The 20,636-nt window shown below is 35.1% G+C and overlaps 1 non-coding gene across 1 annotated transcript; it reads left to right on the plus strand.

Annotated features, from left to right (window-relative positions):
* The first annotated feature begins 17,299 nt into the window (after positions 1-17,299).
* LOC125493010 (small nucleolar RNA R71) lies at positions 17,300-17,406 on the plus strand. Its single transcript, XR_007269392.1, has one exon. It is a non-coding gene; the product is annotated as a small nucleolar RNA R71 (small nucleolar RNA).
* Positions 17,407-20,636: the final 3,230 nt, after the last annotated feature.

The raw sequence follows: 20,636 nt of genomic DNA on the forward strand, positions 1-20,636 counted from the left end.
CCAACTTTTAATCATGTTTTAGATATTTACATTATTATATTTGTACCTTTTAAATGTTGAATTTTCCTTAATATATTTTAATGGAAATGGAAAAAATGTCTATCAAGTTTAGAAAACAGTATCAACCCGGAGCAACGCCCGAGCCTAGATACTAGTTTTCCCATTATATAGTGTACGTTCATTATATGGCGTGAAAATTTCTCATCAAGGACCTATTTCACTTCATAAAGGGATTATAACCTCAACTCCTTTTAACTCTGTCAAAGCAACAGTAGACATAGTATCAACTATTGATCTTTTTTTTTTTTTTTTTTGGCAGAGACAATAATGGAGCTATTCTTGCAGAGAGGAAATAGAGGTGAAGCTGTTGTTTTGTTCTATAGCAAATTGTTTGGTACATAGAGCTCATTTTGGTGCGATTTGTAAATGCCCAACATATAGTTGAGATGAAGATTCGAACCCTCGGCAATGCCTGAAATTCGGGGTGGTACTCCACTGATCTACCACTTCTCCCTCAATAAGTTGGTTTAAATGTTCTATATGAATCACTAGGCACTAAATTGAGAGACATAATGCCTGAAATTCGGGATGGTACTCCACTGATCTACCACTTCTCCCTCAATAAGTTGGTTTAATTGTTCTATATGAATCAATAGGCACTAAATTGAGAGACATAATTAACTATTTACAAAATTCAACTGTAACGAATACCTATAAAGAAGAGTAAGTATGTCGTGTTGGAACATATAATGCAAAGATGCTTAGAAATCTAAAATCACTCTTCTTAGTTTTTATAGTCCATGTTCTCTAAGCAAGCATAAGTCTATAGAAAATAAAGATGCACGTGAACAATAAAAATCATTTAATCTTGCACAATTAATTTTCATCAATTAATTACCAATTTGAGTACTAAATGAGATAACAATTAGTGATAGGATAAGTGAAAAATCATATTTATTATTGAAAGTGAAATATATAATTGCAAATTATTGTTACAAAAAGGAGATGAACATTGGACTTCCAGCAAAAGACGACAAGTTACCATTGCAACAAACAAGCTTGACTACTATAGCATGCACTTTTGTAGCATGCAAATCTTCTGCAATCCCTTCTAAATTTACAGAGAACATTCATCATATTCTTCACCCCAACCATCAATCAAATTCCTTGCATGTATACTCTAACACCCTACTTAGGGGGTGTTTGGTTCACTAGTTTTAGGTATGAGGTATGGGTTTGGAATGAACAAAACCCATACCTAGTGTTTGTTTAACTTATTTCTAAATTTTAAACCCATACCTCAAACCCATAAGGTATGGGGTTTAGAAACCCATGGGGGGAGGTGGGTATGGCTCATACCTTACCTCTAGGTATCAAATAAAAGAAGATTTTTCATTCCTAAATGAAACCAAACACAAGGTATTAAGTATCAAGTTCCAAACCCATACCACTTTGGTTTCATTCCTGATTCCAAACCCATACCATTATATGAACCAAACGCCCCCTTAACTAGAGTCCTAGCTTCCCTTTTTTTACCACCTGACCTTCATGCATCGGGCGAGAAGCAACAATGGAAGCTGAAAGCTCTCTTCTTCTTCAGTATTTATTCTACTCTCCACTGTAAGTCTTAACTATCTAACTCCCTTCTTTTCTTCTATTCTCCGCTTTTCTCTAAAAAGTTGCTTTAACGTGCATTTACTTTCCTAAACCACCATGCAAAGCCAGAATAATAACTCCAACTTTAGAATGGGTATATTAATTCCCTCCCCTCCAATTTTTAATCCTTTTACCAATATTCGTTGGAACTCCTCCGTTTTAGGAGTGTTCTTTGGCCCAAATCCTCCACCAATCCACTTAGTTCAAGTCATAGTCAACTCACAGTGGGAGAAAAGAGACGCAATTAATGTTCAAAAAACAGGAAATTACTACGTCTTTGAATGCTTCAATCATAGAGATGTAGATGGTCTCATCTCTCAGCACACAACAATCATCGAAGGTCGTGTCATAACCCTTCGTAGAGCTCACTGGACAATTGTTCCTCAACACCTCAGCTTTGACTCTACAAGAATATGGATAAGAATTTCTGGTCTCCCTTTAGGGTTTCTTGATAAAGATTGGGCCAGTCTGTATCCTTAAACACCTAGGTTACATTGACCAAATAGATTTACCAAGTCACACCCTTGCTAACAACCCAGGAATCCGTGCACTTTTGTTTATAAAATTGTCAAAGCCCTTTATTCCCGGCTGCTAGTTACCCTTATATGATGATTAAGTTGTGTGGGTCTACTTTCGTTATGAACGCTAGTGGAAAAAACCTTATCCGTCACTTAGTAGTAGATGCGATTTATACGAAATCGCATCAAAAAAATCAATTAAAAAAATGGAAAGGAAAGCTGGGTGGAAAACCTGATACGGTCCTTTAGTGAACCCGCTGCCGTTTTCTTTAATCTGATGCGATTTGGAGACGACATCAGATTTTACCCTTACTAAATCCTAAAAGAACTCGCGTCCCAGATTGAGGCCCAATTCTCATGGCCCATTTCTCCCTAACCCCAACCCAACCCCTCCCTTATAACCCCAGTCCAGTCCCTCTCTTATAACCCTAACCCTAAAAATTAAAATTATCTCCTCTGTCCCTACTGGACGACGCCCCTTTTCTCTTTCCTCCTTACTCCCTTCTCCCTTCTCCTTCCACAACGAACCACCACCACGACAACATTTGCGTCCACCACGAACCACATCTTCGTCACTTCACCACCATCGCTTCATGAACCACCATCGCCACCGCATCACTACCTTCGCACGACGAGACGAAAACGAAGACGAAGATGATGAATGTAATTTCGCATGTAATTTAGGATTTAGATTTGTTATTTTGTTTGATTTTGTTTATTTTTTTCGATTTTTCAGTTTTACTTTATATTGTTCAACATTTTTAATTATTTAATTATGGTTTAGTATAGTTTATAGTTTTGCTCAATATTTTTCAATTATCAGATTTTTTTTTATTTTTCAGTTTTAAGTATAGTTTAGTTATTTAATTTTCATTTTAATTTCGTTGCCAATTGATGTCGTTATTATGTATACATTCGTATAATATTTCGTTTTCAATTTTTCGTCTTTAATCAGTTTATATAAAATTTTCTATTCTTTAATTTATTTTCTCTGAATTTTTCATAATTTAGTTTGCGAAATTTTTGTAATTTAGTTTGTATAATCAGTTTGTAATGCTTGAGTTTTGATTTTGGTTCATCTTGCTTATGGGTGTGGCTTGTGGGTGTTATAAATTTGTTGCAGTTTTGTTTCGCTGCTGCTGTTGTAACTTTTTTTTTGTTTCAAAAACCACACAATCTGATGCGGCCTATCTGATGCAGACTAAAACCGAATCTTAATTCCAATTTTGACTATTTTAGATGGGATTTTTTCCACTAGTGCATGTAACACCCCGATAAATTCTCTCTTTTTAGAAAATACTTTTATAATATACAAGTAGAGAATTACCCAAGTATTATCGCCTGTGTGATAACGTATCGGCTTATTCAGAATTTTGCAGCGGAAAACAATTAACTAAACTTTAACTTTATTATAACTCAATAAGTAAATAAACAAGTGTTTAGGACTTAAACAAACCAACTTAAACAACTCAACAAACTTAAATAAAATATGTTCTTAACAATGCAGAAAATAAACTATACTAGTTACACATTCTCTCCACTCCAGATTTCCAATGATGCACATCTGCGAACATGTAATGTCAATGTTATACTGAATCTGCTCACCATAAAGGATCATCAGAGGATCAATAAGGCAAAACCATGATCACACACACAAACAAAGCACGTAATCAGCAAAGTTGAGTACTACATACTAAAACATAAACATTCCTAACATGATACTACTAAGTGAAACTATTGGGTCAGACCGTCTGACCCAATGTGTTTGGTCGGACGGGCTGAGCCCAAAATATTCACAGAAGAAATTAGAGAATCCGAAATTCCTTCAATGTCAGTTCTCCCAAGTCCCAACAATCAGCTTCATCCCAAAGTCCTTCAATGTCCACAAAACTATTGAAACCCACAAAAACCATCCTAACCTCTCCTCGCTTCCTTTGCGCCATTATACTTTTTCTTGTTTTTTGGGCATGGAATTAACAGCAGTAACTAAAGGTGGTGAAGGGTAAGAATTATTAGTTGGAGTAGTGGTACAGTAACAGGCTTGACATGATTTTGCACAAAGTAAATAATATCATTGTATAGTTTCCTCATGTGCGCAAGCTCCGACATTAGCATTGTATTGTACGAGCATTTAGAAGAGGCAGGTGAAGATGATAAGGGAGATGATAAGTCAAAAGTCTACATTCTGCAATGCACATTTACATCGTCCCCCACAACAGCCCATATTTGCACAACAAGATATCAGATTTCATCTCTTATCTCCATCGAGGAAACTATATACTTTCATTTAGAGGTAAGTTACTTTCATTTAGAGGTAAGTTACTTTCATTTAGAGGTAAGTTACTTTCATTTGGAGGTAAGTTACTTTCATTTAGAGGTAAGTTACTTTCATTTGGAGGTAACTTACTTTCATTTAAAGGTAAGTTACTTTCATTTAGACCTAAGTTACTTTCATTTAGACATAAGTTACTTTCATTTAGACTAACTGAAAAAAATAAAGACTAACTGAAAAAAATTTAGGACTAACTAAAAAAAAATGAAGACTAACTGGAAAAAAAATGAAGACTAACTGAAAAAAAATGAACACTAACTGACAAAAATTAAGACTAACTGAAAAAAATTTGAAGACTACCTGGAAAAAAATTGAAACCAACTGAAAAAAAAAGAAGACTAACTGAAAAAAAATGAAGACTACCTGAAAAAAAATGAAGACTACCTGAAAAAAAATGAAGACTACCTGAAAAAAAATAAAGACCAACTGAAACCCAAGTGCGTCTAACTGAAGCACAAGTGCTTCTAACTGAAGTCGTCCGACGAGAATATTGTGTCGGACTCGTCCGACACAATACGAACTCTACTACTAATAACGTGCAGGGATAAATAATCATATGACATTCTGCAGGCAAGTTTTACTAAACTAAACTTTAAACATCTTTTTATTACTTTAAATGGAATAGTTATTGGACCCTGAGTTGTCCTACCAACCAGCCTTCATTACGAGGACGGAATACGTGAGCCACTACGTATTCCCGAATGACCTACGATATCGAGGAACCTTTGAAATAAAAGAGGAATGGGGATCAATCCATCCTAGAAAAAGCTATGGCACGCTCACCATAACCCCAACTCCCAATGTCCAACTCTAGACGTGCACCAGTCTAAAGTCTACAACTATTCTCGTCACACTTTACGTTAATTACCAATTATTACTTGTTATGACACACACATACAAGCAAAACGGAAATAATCAAATAATCACAAATGAACTTCTTTTATCTTAGGATTTAATAAGTGATCACAACTTACAATCCAAAATTACTTCCTTTAATCCAATCCATTTTATTTGTTGAACCTAGCCACCAATCCAACTTACCTTTATATAGGCATAACTCCAACTTACCAAATAATGCCCATAGTCCTCATGAGATAACAAAAATAATACTTGCCAGGAATACATGAACATCATGATTTGATTCTTTGTAACGTATATCAATTCCTCATGCGAATTAATAAATAAACTTATTTTTCATGCTTGTATCAAATATTCCATACAAACATACAATCCAGTACTCATAATAAATCTCAATTCACATGCTTGCACACAGGCATAAAACATGTAACAATCAAATACTGGAAATCATATATATATCAACATAATAATTTCCTATACATGATACTAAAATCTCTTAAAACATGATACTAATCACATAGCACGCAATTATGTACGTACCTCGTGTAAACTAGCTTGTAGGCCACTTTTAACTCTCTAAAAGCTCCCTACAAAATATTCTCCACCTAGAAAACAACATAGCCGAAATTAATAATCTTAAATAAAAATTACAGCAGCTTTAAATTATTTGAAATCCCCTCTAAATGCGTTTAAAAGTTGATTTTAATATCAAAACTTCAATTATTTTTAATTTCTAGCATAGTGCTACCATACTAGTAATTTAAAACTCCATAATTAAAACCTTTCTGAAATTACATCAACTTTAAAAATTAATAAACCTCCTTTAAACATATATAATATATTTAAAATCATATTCTAAATCAATTTCATAGTATCTAATAAGCTACTATGGTTTTTCTAGCAATTAAAACCCTAAAAATTCATGTTTTCATGATTAAAACTACTACCTCCGTTTCCTAAAGATCTTCCTTGTTACTATTACTACAGATACCAATGAGAATCAAGTTGTGTGGGGGTGTGGGGTGGGTAAAGTAGGAGAGAGAAATGGGTTAAAATAAATAAACAAATAAAAATGGGGTCAAAGTAGGAGAGAGAAAGGAAGTAAAATTGAATTGATAATGTAATGGTGGACCATATGATAGGGACATGAGAGTGTAAAAAGGGAAAAAAATTCAAAATAAGGAATAAAGTAAAAGAGGGAAGATCTTTTGGAAACGCACTTGAACGGAAAAAGGGAAGATCTTTAGGAAACGGGGGGAGTATAATCTAATCATAATAACAAATCTAAATTTTTTTCTTATAATATAAACTATATATAAATCAATATTACATATTAAAACAGTAATTAAAACTAATAATCATGATCAAGAACAAAAGAAAACATAAAAAATATAGTCTTTAATGGAAACTTGAGGAAGAAGAAAAGAAAACAACCAACAAAGAGGAGAAGGAAGGAAGGCGCCGGCAAGGAAGGGCGTAGCAGCAGCAGCCGACAATGGTATGGGTTGGTTTCGAACACTTGGTGACGTTTATTGTTGAAGAATAAACGTTACTTGAACAAGAAGAAAGTGTTTGAGAGGAAGAACGAAGGGAACGAACGAAGAGGAGAGAGAAAACCGAGAGGGAGAAAAAAAAAACGTGAATGGCGTGTGAAAGAGAGAGAAAAATAATTTGTGTGGGGAAAAGTAATTGGGTATTAGGATATTTATAAAAAGGCTTCTTTTTTGGGCTTAGGAAAAAGAGATAAGGTTTAATGAAATTTGATGATGAACAAGATAAATAGCTTGGGACTTTAATCATTAACATGACCCTATTTCCTCTTATCCTTTTAGGATTTTTAGGTTCCTCAATTCCATTTAGACTTCTTTTTCAATATAAATTAGTATTTAAAACTTTTATCAAAACATGCTTAATTAAAATATTCTCAACTTTATTAACTCATGAAAAATAATTTCATTTGACTTTTAAAATAGTCAACCTTTTTAAATAGTCAAATCATTTCAAAACTAATTTGGGTTTAAATATAAATATATAAATACTTAAATATATTTATAAAATCCTTTAAAATTATGGGAGATTGCAGTGCATGACCCTCTCCTCTCTCTCACACTCGGTCCTCCCAACTCAGACGAACGCCGCCCAAACCCTAAAACTCCTCTCATTAGCCCCTTCTCCTCTTCCCCCTCTCAGCAACTCGATCTCCTCTTACAAACCCTAAATCATCTATCATCATCAACAACATCCTCCCCACCAGATCGTCGGCACCATCTTCGTTTCTTCACTTTTCAATTCCTCATCAACAACCAACGTCGTTTCTTCATCAACCACCGTCGTTTCTCGATCACACCGCCACGAACCGTCATTTTTTGATCTCATCGCCACGAACACTAGTAGAATAAATGCTATTTACTGCGGTGATATTGTTGCGGTTTTACCTATACGCAGCAATATAACACGCAAAAAGAAAAGAAAAAATAGAAATTAACAATATTGCTGCGGTTCCCGCCCAAAACCGCAGCAATATTGTCTAACTGACACTTTTTAAAAATAATGTGGGGCCCTGAACAGCAAATATTGATGCGGTTTCCACGAAGGACCGCAGCAATATATTAAAAAAATATTTTTTTTAATATATTGTTGCGGTCCTATGTGACAACCGCAGCAATATTGCTGTCACTAAAAAAAAAAGACAGGGGCCTGCGAAATTATCCCTACCTGCGAAATATTTTTTTAATATATTCCCTCACTTTCCATCTCTCTCTCAGCGCCTCTCATCAGTTAGGGTTTTCCCCCAACACTTTATCCCTACCGTCACACGCCTCTTAACCTCTCTCTTCCTTTTCCTCATCCCACCAGAAATTCTCGTTCTTCATCTTCGTTCTCCTCCCTCATTCTCGTTCTTCAATCCTCCCTCACCAGAAGAAGGCTTCGTCGAGATTTCTGTCATCCTCGAGATTTCTTCTCGTTGGTAGAGATTTTCTCTTCCTCACCAGTTGAAGACCTTGCCCTCGGTGGCTTCGTCGAGATTTCTTCTCGTTGGTCCAGATTTCCTCTTCCTCACCAGTCGAAGAACTTGCGTTCGGTCGTCTTTCAGATCGACCCTTCGAAGCCCGCGCTCTTCGTTCCTCGCGAACCTTCGTCGTTCCTCTCGAAGCCGTCGTCGTTCAGATCTTGTTTTCATCAGGTATTTCTCTGATTTTGACATTCAATTTCTTGTTTTTTTTCGATATTTTGTCCTTTCTGCTCTGAGTTTTACGATTTTGATTTTTTTAGTTGTTTACGTTTATTTTTGCAAGATTTTGTTCGTCCTCTTTGTCGTTGTTCGTCCTCCTTCTCGCTGCTCGCCGGACGTTGAATCGTTGTTCGTTCTTGGCTATATTTCAGTTTCATTTTTCAGTTTATTATTTTTTGTTTTAGGGTTTTTTGTTTTAGGGTTTTTTGTTTTCAGTTTTTTTTTTTTTTTAATATTGTTCTTATTATATTTAGTAATTTAGATGTAACTGTTTTTTATTTTTGCTCTTTCATTTTATTTGTTTTTATTTTTTGTATTATTTATGTAATTACTTTTTTTTATTTATATATATTAATCTGATTTACATGTCATTTTATCTTCAGTTCGTTTATGAATTTGGTGGATAGTGGATGGATTTGTTGCCTAATTTTAATCTTTCAAATGTGATTGCAAAATGCAAAAAAAAAAAAAAAAAAAATTTTTTTTTTTGGTTACCAGGACCTATTGTTGCGGTTTTGGGCCAAAACCGCAGCAATAGTTTGACATATTGCTGCGGTTTTGGCCCAAAACCGCAGCAATACTCTCTGTTAAATCGATAATACATAATAATATTGTTGCGGTTTGGACTAAAAACCGCAGCAATATTTGTAGATATTGCTGCGGTTTAAAACCGCAGCAATATAATTATTACCTATTGCTGCGCCCTTAATTGCTGCGCGCCCAAAACCGCAGCAATAGGCCACTTTTTCACCACATCAAATAGCATTTATTCTACTAGTGGAACCGTCTTCGATCTCAACGCTCATTAGTCTATGTCGCTCATCAATGGCGGTCTCTCTCTCCACTCCGTCGCTCGTCGCTGTCAATAACAACCACTCCTCTCCTCTGTCAATTTTCGTCGTCGTCATCTCCTCTATCAGATATTGTCTCCACCATGTTTAACTTTCGATTTTCGTGTTTCGCTTTTGTTCCAGATCTAGGGTTGGGTTTTTTTTCGTTTTTAATTTTCATTTTCGTCCCACTTTCTTATTTTCGTTTATAATTTCAGAGTTTACCCTTCGATTGTTTTCGTTTTTGTTATTTAGAATTTCGTATTTTTAGTTAGTGTTTTGTTTTTTGTTTTTTCTGCATTTGTTTGCCTCATTTTTTTTCATTTTTTATTTCGTCACTTGTAAAGTTATATAAGTTTGGATCTATTGATTTAATTGTCTCTTCAATGGCCCTGTTCCGTTTTTTTTCTTCTTTTCTATTGTTTAATTTCTATTAATTTTGTTTGCTCTGTTAATGTGATTGGCTGCAATTGTATAAAATACGATTCTATCAATTCGTTTGTTATATAAATCATTTGTGTGATTGGCTGCAATTGTGTAAGAGAGGATTTCTAATTATCAAAATGTACTGTTTGCTGTAATTTAGAAAGAAAAATACAAAAAAATTTGGTTTTTGGGTAGTTAACCGCAGCGGTTTTGACCCAAAACCGCTGCGGTTAATTTGCTTATCGCTGCGGTTTTGGGTCAAAATCGCAGCGGTTAACTTGCTTACCGCTGCGGTTTTAATTTAAAACCGCACCAGTGAATGATTAGCTGATCCGATTTAGGACCGGATTAGTTAATATTTGGGAATTGTTGCGAGCCCAACCAATGCAGCCCGAAACCGCATCAGTAAGCCCAGTTTTGACCGCATCAGATGAGCTTTTTACCACTAGTGGAAGGTGTTTATAAATTCTGTAAAACTTGTGGATACGTGGGTCATTCCACCATTAGATGCTCTCTATGAAGCTTCACGTAGAATCCATTCCCACCTTTCTGAATTTGAAAAAAGGGGGGCTAAAGTTCTTTATGGCCCTCTCCACTCTCACTATTATACCAACCTTATAATAGGTTTACCTTACATATTCAAATATAGGAACTCTAAACTAAACCTCAAACTTAGAGATGAACCAAATAATATACCAGAATGCGTCGACAAGAATATTATAAGCCACCTGAAACCAACTTACCAGATTCTACATATTCTACTGATTATCAAACTAGGGATGATGATTTGGATTCAGATGATCTCTATATCAATTTACTTCCATCTCATGATAATTCAGAATGAAGCCAAGAAATTAACAATTCAGGTCATCTACCTCACAGCAACCCTTATGTATCTAGATCTCCAGGTACAAGATACATATTAGGGGATGATCCGTATGCTCAATTATATCGTCTAATAACCATGCTCAGTTTCCTAACCTTGGTGATATCTCAAGAGTTGAAGATACTCACACCCTCAATCTAAGATCTGATCCTTCCTACATTGTTTAAAATCCAACACCCTTCTAGAATCCTTCTCATGCAAATCCTTATTTTGAGACAGCACAGTCCTCTAAAGCTCCACAAGAAATTGTTCTAGAGTCAAACCCTAGTAAGCCTACCCTATTTCAAGTGCTTGGCATCTTAGACTGGACTAATGTCAGCACTCACTCACCAGTTCCTTCTCCCCTCGATACAAATCCTCTCATCCTCCCACTTCACTTTACTACAGGCCTCTTACAAGATGATATCACTTTACACTATCTCCCTACAACCCTTAGATTACACATCCCTCAAAATACGCCAACTATAATAAACACTACCTCCATAAATTGCAATTCCTTCTTTATTGAAGCAGGAACCAGACTTAGAAAACTCGTTCAGAACCCAACTCCAATAAGACTTCACCCTGCACCTTTTCATCACTCTCCCACCTCTCACTTTCAAAAGTTCTCACAATCACCTTCTAACAATACAGATGCTTTTCTCCTTAAAATGATCCTCCAAACACTCCAGTCTTAGCGCCCACCGACCACCTTCTTCACACTTACTCTACTTTGCCAAAAAAGACTTCCAACGCAACAGCTACACAGTTCTCTCTCATATGGACAAACACCACTCACAGGTGTTATCTACACTGATTGGTTCAGGAAAGAAAGAAGAATTCAGTTGCAAGAATGGAAAATAAGGGGTGATTTTAATCTTTGGCGTACGGATCAAGGAATGATGAAACTTTATTCTAAGGCAATCACAGATTTATAATTGGCTATTGACTTAGGTGTTGAACCAGGTGATGAATTCACCTCTCCAACATGGGAAAAAAGTGTGTGCAAGGAAATGATGGTGAATTCATTTCACCCAAGAAGCTCAAAACTTTTGATCCCCTAGCTACAACAACCATCTTGCACCTCCATGCTCAAGACTCTATCGATACTCAATTCTCACTAGCTCTAACTCTTAACACTCAGGATGAGTTGACTGTCCTTTCACAATCAACCATTAAGCCATGAAAATGATTGCTTGGAATTGTAGGGGACTTAATGAGCCAAACTCCCCTAAAATTCCTTATATTAACTGGCTTACTCGTACTCTTACCAATCAACCTATGTTTCTTTTCCTAAGTGAAACTAAGATGTATTATGTGGGCGTTTCTACTAAAATGTAGTTTTAACTCTCCTCCTACCTATACTTTTGGTTATAATTCAATAGGTACTAAAGGAGGTCTACTAGTTGTAGGTTGGACTAAATTTTGCAGTTTCTTGTACTTATGCTTGTCAAAACTTCATAGTTTAAGGTTGTACAGCCTTGTGGTATAATATCCCGTATTTAAGTAATACTAATTGACGGATTAATTATAAATTAAATCTCTTCAAACTAACAAAAACAAGAATTATAGATATTAAAATGTATAATAAGCTATTTCAAGTTCCCTTTATTTATCTAACTTGTGGACAATAGAACAAGTATATACTTAAGCAAAAATAGAAATTTCAAAAATGCCCCTATGAGTCTAGCACTCTAGCCCATCTTCTTCCTTCCTCCATTTTTTTTCTTCTCTGGCAAATTCTTTAAAAGTGTTCACACATGAAATCAAACACTTTAACTCTATACTACAACGCTCATGTCAGAAATCTTCTTCATTAGTCAATAAAGCTTGCTACAATATCTCACAAAATCTGAAAGAAGCCCCAAATTTTGAATTCTCAATCTTCCTCCATTAATGTATCTTGACCCAAGTTCATATTTTTCAAAGGATAAACTGACAACAGTAGGAGCATAGCTTCCAATAATTTCTATAAATACCAGTTGATAATTCCATCTAGCCACAAGCAAAAATCAGAACAAATAATTAGCAAATAGCCAAGAATTTTTATTTTCTCTCTCCTCCATTTTACCTTCTTCCTTCTTCTCTATTTTGGGCAAGCTGCCCAGCACCGCCACGACACCACCACCAACAACATCGTCATCCACCAAGCGCCCTGTGCACCACCACGACATCACTAACCACCACCTGCGTCAGCGTCGCCACCACGGCGGCAGCATCACCTAACCACGCACTCCCTTCCTTTCTCTCGCTACACCCACTCGCAGCACCTTTCTCTCTCCTCGACCCACCTGAACGAACCACCTCCGTCACTCCGACGAACCACCCTCAAGCTCACTGCTGCATTCTCCCTCTCTGGCGACACACAGCTGTTCCTCCTTTCCCCTGTTTTTTTTTTTTTTTTGCCGCAAGGTATATGGAAACCAGTGGCGTATCCAGGAATTACGGGATGGGGGTACGGAATTATCAGAGTGAATTTACGACTAAAATTCAAATCAAAATACAATGCCAATACTTGAGTTAAAAGACGACTTTTGTGATTTTCATCCACCTCTCTTTCAAAAAGATTGTAAACTTTTGTTTTTTCATCTTCCAAATATAGTATAAAGTAAACATATTATTAGATATCAATTCCAAAGTCCATTGTTTCAAATTACATTTCACAATACCTCTAATTTCAAATTCAACGAATTTCAATTCACAACCTCTATTTCAATTTCACAATTTCTAATCTCTAATTTCAATTCAAGTAACCTCAATTTCCATATTTCACACAATTGCACTTGAAATTTCATTTTTCATAATTTCTTATTTCAATTCAAAATATCAATGCACATCAAAATTCCATTCATCAGTTCACACCTAACATAGTTCTAATCATATCTCCAAATTCCATTCAAAAAAAATTGAAAAGTTCTATAAATTAACAGAAATATAAAAAAATACCTCAACCAGTAGGGTTCTGCTGTTCTGGGTTCTGGCGACTGGCGTTCTGCCGTTCTGGGTTAGTAGCGACCGGCCTTCGCAGGCGGCGGTCAGCAATATCCGGCGAGCGACACTCCAGCCGTAATCAGAAAAGAAAAAGGGATATAAACAGATCTTCATCCCTATTCCCTAGTCGACGGATCATCACGGCGCAAATACCTCAACAAATCCTTCAAATTATCAAACAATTAAATCAATGAATGACAAAAATCAGCTCCCACAAACAAATTAGGGTTTTTCGTAAAGCATATTTTTACCTAAGCAAAATTCTTCCTTGATGTAATCAATATTACCATATTCATCTTTATCAAAAGAACTGATACCGACACAGATCATCGATAATCCTTCAATGTCCATTGTTGATTTCAGAGAGGAAAAAGGATGAGGGAGAGGGAAAAATAACGTTATGAATGACAGAGAGCCCAGAGGAGAGAGAAAGAGAGGATACAGTGTAACTTCTTTTTTTTTACCCTTTTGCTTTTATTTTCTTCAAAAAAGTTTTGGGGAATGGGGGTACAGCTGTACCCACTGTATGTACCCCCTGTGAATCCGCCTCTGAATTGGAGACATACCTTCTGTTTCCTTTTTATTTCTCTTTCCTTTTTATCTTCTGTTTTGTATGAGTTATAGTATGTAGGCTTAATTAATAATTGAACTTGATTAGTGATTTTTGGGCCTAATGCACCTAAATCATATTTTCCTACTTATGATGTTTGGCCTCAGTAATACAACCTCTAACTTGATTGTTGTTGGAAGTATTACGTACAAATACAACTAGTTACTAGCATACTACTATGTTAAACATAAGTATAATATAATACAAGTATTATGACTTAGCATAATTAATGGGCAAGTTGAGTGAAATAAGTTTAGCAAATTTAATACTAAGTAGTCTTATCTTTTATCTTGTTAAGTCCATGTTATCGACCTTAATTAATTAAAATATACATATGATGAGTTTTAATTTTATTTAGAGAAAAGTTAAGTAATAAGATATTATTAAGTAATAAGAGGTTTATAAAGTTTAGTAAAAATATATACATAGTCCACATTAATTTGGTTAACGAGTCAACCTTATAACTATAATAATAACAAATGAGGAAGTTACAATATTAATCGTCTCGTTATCAATTATTGGTTAGATTAAGGAAAAAGGGATATTACAAGCCTCCCCCGACTATCAAAGTTACTAAGCAGGATTTGAGGTAACGTCTACTGCTAACACCCGCATTCCCTTTCTAAATATATGTTTTATGTTGATCTTTGTATAATGTTTATGTTAAATGTATGCTTTTATGGATTGCGGGATATGAAATACTTTTATAAAATGAATTTCATGACGTTACGTAATTTATGATGATTGCGAAAGATTAAAGAATATGATTTCATGATGATTGTGAAGTATAATGTATAAATAAAAAGAAATGGAACATGATAAACAAAAGTGAAAGATGGTTCTTGGCAGTACGATGTTATGTTGGTCGTGCACGTACCGTTCTATTCTATGGCGGAAACGCCACCTTCTGGTTAGGGCAATTGTCCCTGGTGGCACCGCACTATGCATGGCTTTATGCCACCTTCTGGTTAGGGACATTGTCCCTGGTGGCTATTGCCCTATGATTATGATGATGATGATGAGACGTCCCTATGTTATACTCGCCAAAGTTACCAATAAGATAATTATATGATGATTATGATATGAAGATAATAATGAATTTATGTTTACATAAAATGTTTATGAAATGTTTTTACTCTATTTCTCTCCTCCCTGTTTGCAACTAAAATGAATTGAAATGAATTTACGATGTTAGAGTAGTATGTTACTGGGCTTCGGCTCATGACGTTTTGCTTTTCTGTTTTAGGTAATGACGGGGATAACGGAATGGCGTAGCAGTGAGGAATAATTACAACTTAAATTATGCAGACTCTTATTATGTATTCTAAGCTTAAGAACATTAGGTTATGAACCTTAACTATGTTTCACCTAGTTATTTATGCATTTCTAAGTTAGTTATAAAGTTTCATAATCATAATGTTATGTCATTTAACGAACTTATGTTGCCTTGTATTTTCCAAAAGGAAATTACGGCAGTAACGCACCGATTAAGTTAAGTCTTCCGCTGCTAAGTAAGAGTTAATTAATGAATTAATGATGCTTAGAAGTTAAGGAGTTACATGTGGCCGTCGATGGAATGGAGTGTTTATGTATGGTGCTCCCCATGTCCAAGATAGGCAAAATGTCTAGACCTAACTTTCTTCCCACATTTCTTGTTTCGACTCTTACACCATTTTAGGTGATTTTAACCAGCTTGACTTTTGTGAAGATATGATAGAAGGTAACACAAGTATTCAAGGTTGGAATTCCTTCATGTCTTGGAGTTCAAACACAAACTTAATTGATATCGCTTTCACAGGACCTAGCTTCACCTGGTCTAACAAAAGGGATCCTCCTTTTACTATCATGGAAACATTAGGTATAGGTTATGCTTCTCAGTCCTGGTTCGATCACTTCCCAAATAGTGTTATTGTCAATCAACCTTTAATCTGTTCTGATCATGGAGCCATAGTCTTTGATAACCCTACTGCACATATTTTATCTACAAGACACTACCAACTAGAAAGTTGGAGATTACTATTGCCTCAAATTGTGAACATTATAAAGGAAGTATGGAAGTTGAATCTTAATGGAAACCCTAGTTTTATTCTTACCCAAAAGCTTATAAAAGTTCGCTCTCAAGTTCAAAAGTGGTCTTTGGATCATAAAAAACATCAGGGTATCAACTAGAAAGATATTGTTAAAAAACTGAACTCATAAAGAGATGTTTCAAACTTTCAACAAGTGTTCTACTATCTGCAAGAGGGAAACACTCTTTTTTTGGAAGCTTCATGAGCTTTCATCTATTGGAAACAACGAATGAAAGATGTTTGGTTACAAAAGATGACACTACATCAATAATTTGATATTCTAGAGTTAAAACAAGACAAAGAAACAACAGAATTTTGATGCTCCAACGTGAAGATGGTAGATGTGTTGATAAACCTGTAGATGTCATGAATGTTATGGTCAATTTCATGTCCGAAGTTTACTGCCCAAATACCACTCATCCAATTCACACACAAATCATGAATTCCTTGAATGAGCTCGATTTACCACATTTAACTTTGGAAGATCTCGACACTCTTAATCAAATCCCTTATGTAGAAGAAATTCATCAACAAATCTTTGAAATGAAACCAATACTTCTCCTGGCCCAGATGGGATTACAGTAGAATTCTATAAACTTCATTGGCATATAGTTGGAGCTTCAGTTGTGTAGGGAGTTCAAAATTTTTTATCCACATGGAAACTAATGAAGCAATGGAATCATAGTATTTTGGTTATGATCCCTAAGACCACTAATGCTCAATCCCCCTCACCGGTTCAGACCCATTGGACTATGCAATGTCATATGAAAATGAATTGCGAAGTTGGCCAGAAAAATGTACCCTTCATCCACCTCCTTATCTAGGAAAACACCTCCTGCAGATGAATCAATTGTACTCTTAATATGGGGTTGTTGACCATTGTAGAATGCTTGGGTGATGAACCACTTGTCAAAATTGAGGTATGGGCATTCTCTCTGTAGGTCCTTGAACCTATTCCATGCTTCCTTCAGCGTTTCATCGGGTTCTTGTTGAAAGGTAGCAAGTTTATATCTTATTTCTGGAGTCTTGGTAGGAGGATAATACTCTTTCAGGAATGCTTCAGAAATAGCACTCCATTCAGTTGATGTAACATCATTCAACCATTTTTGAGCTTTGTCTTTCAAAGAAAACTCAAATACCATGACCTTCAACTGATCAGGAGTAACCCTTTGATGCTTAATGGTACGACAGATTGTTGAAACTGTTGTAAATGATTTGTAGGGTCTTCCGTTGGATGCCTGCTAAACTGGTTTAGTTGGATCATATGAATGAGGGTAGGCTTGATCTCAAAGTTGGTCGCTTGTATGTCAGACATATTAGGGTATGTGGGAACATTGCCAGGGAAATGTACCCCATAAGATTTTTATGATTTAGGAGGCATGATCAATTATGATGCTTCTTCCGTGGATTTTCCTTGATTAGTAGACTGCTTCTTCTTCTTTTGTTTCTTCTTGAGTTGCCGGAGGGTTTTCTCAAGATCATAATCATTTGGAACTGGACTACCTGTTCTTTTAGACCTGGACACAAAAGAAACAAAGAAAAAATGTGTAGTGAGATTGCATCAATTGGAACTTGAATTTCTAATGAGACAGAAGAAATAGTACAAATAATCAATCAAAAAAGTTATAGAAACTAGCCGTGTCCCCGGCAACGACACAAAAAACTTGATGGGTTTTAAAATATATACCGCAAGTGCACGGTATCAGGTTAGCAGAAACTGGCAAATACGGGTCGATCCACATGAAGAGGAGTTTCATAGATTTATGCTCAATTATTCAACTACTTCAAGAGAGGAAGTTGATTGAATAATTAATAACTAAACTAGAACATAAAAGGATGTAAGTTTATCAAATAATTAAAAACCTAGGGCAATCGATCGGTTCACCATGCTTATACCAATTTAATCACTACAATATAGTTCAACAATACTTGACATAAGGTTCGAATAATTAGAGTATTTTGTTAATCCTATGGTCGGGCCTTAACAACTCTTAGATCAGCATATACTATTACGATCACTCAACATAATCAGACCTACATATTGTACCAAGCCTTCATTGAGTATGATCTTTCGATATTAAATCCTATTAGCTAAACATAACTCATGATATTGCGGAAGTACATGAATTAAACAAGCATAACAAATCTATAGGAATTACTCTAATTCAATCCAAATATCGAAGAACTTTAAACCATAATCAAATAGGTATAAACATGGCTTCCCTCACTAAGACGTGGAAAAAGACTACTCACTTATGATAATACTAAACTCAATAAACATAATGCAAGTAGAAGAATTCATCAAATAAAACACAGTATAGAGGAATACCGAATGATTGAAGAACAATGAAAACAAAATCAACGATCTTATAATCTTCAAAGCAGAGAATTAATACCAAAGTAGAGAGAGAAAACTAAGTGTTTAAACCTAAAGACGCGGAATAATCGATGCCCTAATCAAAATACTACAGACCTATTTATAGTTTGCTTACAAAATCGACTAAAAAAGGAAATAATTAATATTCCCGAAAAACCCTCGGTCGGCCGGCCAAACCGCCCGGTCGGGCGACGTTGTCTTGGATTTACGAGCACAAAAGGATCTAAGTTTATCAAATAATTAAAAACCTAAGGCAATCGATCGGTTCACCATGCTTATACCAATTTCATCACTACAATATAGTTCAACAATACTTGGATTGAGGTTCGAATAATTAAAGTATTTTGTTAATCCTAGGATCGGGCCTTAACAACTCTTAGATCAACATATGCTAGTACGACCGCTCAACATAATCAAACCTAACTATTGTACCAAGCCTCTATTGAGTATGATCTTTCGATTCTAACTCCTATTAGCTAAACATAACTCATGATATTGCGCAATCACATGAATTAAACAAACATCAAAAAATCAATAAGATTACTCTAATTCAATACAAATATCGAAGAACTTCAAACCACAATTAAATAGGTATAAACATGGCTTCCCTCACTAAGCCTTAGAAAAAGACTACTCACTTAAAATAATACTAAACTAAATAAATATAATGCAAGTAGAAGAATTCATCAAATAAAACAAAGTAAAGAGGAATACCGAATGATTGAAGAACAATGAAAACGAAATCAACAATCTTTATAATCTTCAAAGCAAAGAGTAATACCAAGTAGAGAGAGAAAACTAAGTGTTTAAACCTAAAGACGCAGAATAATCGATTCCCTAATCAAAATACTACAAACCTATTTAGAGTTTTTTTACAAAATCGACTAAAAAAGGCAAAAATTAATATTCCCGAAAAATCGCCCGGTCGGGCGACATCGTCTTGAACTTACGAGCAAAAGAACAATTCCGCCCGGTCAACCGGGCAAGGCTGCCCAGATGCGTGCGTAAGCAATTTTGGCTCTTTTTTCGCCGGGCGAACAAGTTTTGGTGCCTGCTAATAATGTAATGGTGGAGAGAGAAAGGGAGTAAAATTGAATTAATAATGTAATGGAGTAAAATTGAAAAGGAGTAAAATTGAATTAATAAAATTGAATTAATAATGTAATGGTGGACCATATGATAGGGACATGAGAGGGTAAAAAGGGGAAAACAAATTCCAAATAAGGAATAAAGTAAAAGAGGGAAGATCTTTTGGAAACGCACTTAAACGGAAAGAGGGAAGATCTTCAGGAAACGGATGGAGTATAATTAGTTGCAAAATTTGATTGCTTTAGTTTCTGTCACTTAAGTCTCTCACCATTCTTTTTGTTTTTTTTGTTTTTACTTTTCAAAGTTAAATTCTATGAACAATAGAAATTTTATTGAATTTATTTATGATTTCTAATATTATAATTTTTTAGTTGATTTTTGAATTAAGTACAGTACTTCATAAATTGTAAAGAAAGTGGACACTTTGATTTCAAGTTAATTTTCTCATAGGTTGTAGTTTGTAAGTGAATTTTAAAGTTTTTGTAAAGTTTTCTCTTTTAGTGATTTGCATAACATAAAATATGCAATTTTATGATTTTAGTTGACTTCTGAGTGATTGTTATAATTATATTTTTGATATTTTTGTTTGAAGCCTCCTTTGATTTGTAAGTGGATTTGTAATTTAGAATGGGAAAAGGGTAACATAGTCTCTTCATTCGGGGACACCATAGTTCCCCCCTTTCCTTATATAATAGAGATATGTTGTACTTTAATTCTTGAATGATATTTTACATAAACCTTTTTACCTTGATAATTAATCGCTATTATATAATAGAAAAAGAT

Source organism: Beta vulgaris, chromosome 8 (genome assembly GCF_026745355.1).
Source record: "Beta vulgaris subsp. vulgaris cultivar EL10 chromosome 8, EL10.2, whole genome shotgun sequence".
Lineage (NCBI taxonomy): Eukaryota > Viridiplantae > Streptophyta > Magnoliopsida > Caryophyllales > Amaranthaceae > Beta > Beta vulgaris.